Source organism: Nothoprocta perdicaria, unplaced genomic scaffold (assembly GCF_003342845.1).
Source record: "Nothoprocta perdicaria isolate Ctin4 unplaced genomic scaffold, notPer1 scaffold_580, whole genome shotgun sequence".
Classification (NCBI taxonomy): Eukaryota; Metazoa; Chordata; class Aves; order Tinamiformes; family Tinamidae; genus Nothoprocta; species Nothoprocta perdicaria.
The window spans coordinates 31,230-36,069 of NW_020455844.1; positions in this window are offsets into that span (position 1 = coordinate 31,230).

A 4,840-nucleotide genomic window follows, 5' to 3' on the forward strand; every position below is an offset into this window, starting at 1 on the left:
ACAGTGCTGGTTGGCTTTCTTTCAGCACTTGGTTATCTTTAACTCAGACAGAGATTGGAGAACACATAAACAATTCTTCCGGGAAAAAAAAAAAAAAGGGAAAACAGTCAAGAAAGAGATTTATCAAAATTTAAATGTGTATTGTATTCTTTGCTCTTCCTTTTTATATCAATAGCATCACTGAGGTATATTGGAGAGGAACAGAAATGAATAAAGAGTTCTAGTTTTTGCTGAGAATCTTTATTGATGAAATTTTGGTTAACTTCTGTTGGATCTGACCTTCAACTAATATGATACAGTAGGTTCAAAGACTACAAGTACATCAAAGTACAAGTACACATTACAAAGTAGTAGATCAGAGTGGTCAAATCTGCTCTCAGTCAGGAGTAGGGAATGAGCTTTGTCAGTAAATCATATGTGTGTGCTCATACCAAGTGCTTTTCCGTGTTTTCTAGGTGTCAAGTCTTTCTATAACTAAAAGAAAATATTTATCACTGAAATAAAAAATAGTCTATTCAGACTTCAGAGGTATTGGTTTGACTTTATCTCCTGTCTCAGGAGCACTCTTTCTCCTTAAATCTCTTTAGCAATGCCATTTCAGTTTTCATTGAGATAAATTTTATAATGAAAATACAAAGAATATTTTCAAATATGTCCTGCTCCCACCACACATTCCAGTTCACTTCACTTCAGCTTTTTTCCTCAGAGTTGCAGATTTTCAACACAGCATCTCTCAGATTCTGCAGTAGATGCAAGTAAGGGTAGTATCCCCTTATATGCCATAGGAGACCAGGTTTATCAAAACATGTTGGCATTTAAGCTCTCTTTTKTCACTTKGMCMARGRAARAGCCAAAAGTCATATTTTAGAGAGTGTGTCTGGATGAGAATGAATTAATGGAAACACTGTTACTTGCTCAGCCTTGCCATTTTGAAACTTTTCGTGGTGGGAGAAGTTGGGACCTTTGCTGATTTTGGTCTTTAAAATCTTCACACACTTTCTCTGAAAATGCTGTAGGATCATAGAGAGAAGCCTTATGGTGACAGATCAAGCATAGAATGCCTAAGGTTGGAAGGGACCTCAGAGCTCATCTAGTCCAATCCCCCTGCACACGCAGGGTCACCTAGAGCACGTGGCACAGGGCTGTATCCAAGAGGGTTTTAAAGATCTCCAGAGAAGGAGACTCCACAACCTCTCTGGGCAGCCTGTGCCAGGGCTCTGTCACCCTCACAGTGAAGAGGTTCTTCCTCACATGTAGATGGAACTTCCTGTGTTTCAACTTGTATGCACTGCCCCTTGTCTTATTGCTGTCCACCACTGAGAAGAGCTTGGCCCCTTCCTCCTTATATTCACCCTTGAGGTATTTGTACATATTGATGAGATCCCCTCTCAACCTTCTCTTTTTCCAGGGAAAACAGGTCCAACTCACTCAGTCTCTTTCTATAGTAGACGCGCCAGTCCCTTAATCATCTTTGTTGCCCTTCGCTGGACCCTCTTATACCGGGGAGCCCAGTACTGCACACAATACTCCAGGTGCAGCCTCGCCAGAGCTGAGTAGAGGGGCAAGATACTCTCCCTTGACCTGCTGGCAACATTCCTCCTGGTGCAGCCAGGATCCCATTGGCCTTCCTTGCTTTGCAAAAACCTTTGCAAAGTACCCTGAGTCCCCAGCTGCCACCTTTCCCTTTCGTCTGTAGAAGCCCACGCCACATAAATTACCCATAAGGGTGCAGCTCCAAGGCATAGCTAGCATCCAGGTTGCTGTGGACCAACGCTGCCCCCCACAGGACACATTGTCTTCTCACCCAACAGTTTGAACTACGTTGTTGTCCATGTCCTGCATCACTTTATACTTACCTTGCTCATGTTTTTTCCTGCCATTTTGTTAACAAGTTATTCAGTTTCATTAATCCTCCACCTATGCCCCATAGCCTTTATATTCTGTCCTCATCCTARCAGCATGAAATAACTTTACATATTCCTACATGTTTACTTTTCAGGTCATTTCTTCATTGTGCTGAACAGAAGCAATGACAGCACAGAACCTCCTAACACTTTCATTGCACATCATAGAAAGGTTGGGTAGTGGCTATGGCAGCACCATTACTTTGCTGTTCTCTACATATAAGACATTACATTGAGCTSACTAGGCAGACACCCATATTTCTCTGTCAGTAAACAATGTGAGACCTATTTAAGTCCTTTGCGTATCTCTTTTCTAACTAAGGGGTAATAATGATGATTTTTCTCAGTAACACCATTCACCTGTGATAGATGCGTCATTTAGCCCTAGAAAACAAAACCTAGAGATGATCCACAGTATAATTAAGATCGGTATATTTTTATCATGACAGAAATTACTGTGGAGTTACCCAAAATTCATATTAAAAATAAAAATAAATATTAAAAACAATTTAAAATAAGGTAAAATTTAAAAGCGTCAAGACATTATAAGCAAGGAAATACTGGTTTAAAGTTACTCAACCTTAATTTCCTGCCCTTCATACAAATGGCCTGACTACATAATTGCCTGCTACTTTCCCCATTCAACCCTTGACTTCTGCAGGACACTTTCCTTGATGATAAAGAAATAATCATCGGTTTGTAAATAATTGAGCTGKGTCTACTGGCTCATTGGCTGAATAAATGAGAGATGTGTAGTCAATAAGTAGATAAGTACAGAAAGTATGAATTTATAGTTACAAAGCTGAAATAGCTTCTGTTTTAAAGAAAAATGTATCTCCGTCTTGAGCGCAACGTTCCTTTTACTCTTACTGGACAAGCCTCTAAAGCTAACATTGCCATAGTCATTCATCAACTACATGTAATCTATTTTCTGATGATAGAATCATAGAATCATTATGGCTGGAAAAGACCTTCAAGATCATCAAATCTAACCGTAAGCTCTTCAATATCATGCCTGTTAAACCATGTCCTCATCTACCCATTTCTTGAACACTGCCAGGGACAATGACTCAACCACTTCCCTAGGCAGTCTATTCCTATGCTTGACCAGCCCTTCCAGGTAGAAATTCTTCCTAATGTCTATCTTGAACCTCCCCTGGTGCAACTTGAGGTCATTTCCTCTTGTCCTATCAGTAGTTATGCTGGAGAAGTGATTGACTCTTGCCTCACTAGAAACTCCTTCTATGTAGTTGAAGAGAGCAATAAGGTCCCCCCTGAGTCTCCTCCAGACTAAGCAACCCCAGCTCCCTCAGTTGCTCCTCATAAGGTCTGTACTCCAACTCCTTCACCAGCTTTGCTGCCCTTCTTTTAACACGTTCCAGAACCTCAATGTCTGTCTTGTAGTGAGGAGTCCAAAACTGAACACAATAATTGAGGTACAGCCTCACCAGTGCCAAGTACAGAGGAATGATGTCTTCCCTGGTTCTGCTGGCTGCACTGTTCCTGATACAAGTCAGTGTGCCCACCCGGGCACACTGCTGCCTCGTGTTCAGCTGCTGTAGGCCAGCACCTTCAGATCCTTTTCTGCCACGCAGCTCTCCAGACAATCTGCCCAAGCCTGTAGAGCTGCATAGGGTTGTTGTGACCACAGTGCAGGTCCCAGCCCTTGGCCGTGCCGAACCTCATATGGTTGGCCCCAACTCATTGACTGAGCCTGGATCCAAAGGGATCCAGTTCAGATCTCTCTGTAGACCCTTTCTACTTTCAAGTAAATTGTCCAGCATGACGTATTTAACCTCTCAGAAATGCTGAGCAGTTAAACAGCAGCACTTAGAAATGATTAAAATTGTATCTTGAACTTATGAAATACTGTAAAAATACTAAGAATTTATATATAATAAAATTAAGTTCTTGCACATTAAAGATCACAGAAGTGATTCTCATTCTAGAGGCCAAAAGATTTTTGAGCAGAACTGCAAGACAAGGAAAAAATCAGATGTTATTCCTAAAATATTTATGGCAGAAAATTGAAGATGGTTGAAAAACTGGTTGCAGGCCCTGGGAACCAAATGAAGGCAGAATTTGCTCTATAACTTTGAGAACAATTTCAAACTTCTCACAGCAATCCTGCTTATGTGAAGAAGGGACAAACCACCAACTTCTGAAGCATCTTTAGGTCAGATATTCTCCTTCATGCAAAAAGTATGAGGGAAGAGCACCACTGCAAATACCCAAAACTCCACAGAAATTAAATATGTATATATATATCTCCTTTCCCCAAAATGTCAAAGGAGACAGAAAAAAAAACAAGGCATGAAATTTGCTGGCATGAAAAATTAGGCCCCATACAGGAGAGGCACTGAAGCTGAGAGGCACAACATGGATTAGCACTGGCCGCCGCTCTCTTAATATGGGGAAAGCATGGACAGTTCTGGAGGGCAATGGCAGCAACAAGGAAATGCTTGCAGAGGATGAGAGGAGTCAAGAAATTTTTATTTCCTCATGCTGTTAACAGCAATCAGATACTTCAGGTTAGTTCTTGTATTTTATTGAATCCTTCATTTTATACAATGGTGATGAAAAAAAGTGTTAAGAGGAGCCTTTCATGTTTTTACACAAAAACTTTTGTGTTTTAGTGAGTGTCTTATTCAGTGCCCAAAGTGGGAGAACCTAAAGGACTTGCTGCAGAGTTGGGGGAAGGAATTGACAGCACTTACACTCAACTCAGAAGCTGCAAAGTTGCATGCAGATAGCAAGAGAGACAGGGCCTAACAAGCTAGAAGATTCCCTCTTCAGGCACTCTGAAGAAGATGCCGGAATCTGCTTTTAAGCGCTGATTCTTAATTGCACAATTGTTTATTTTTCCCTGTTGTCACGGAACGAGTGGTGGCGGGGGTGAGTGACAAATGCACTTCACTCGTATGAAAGAAATAATA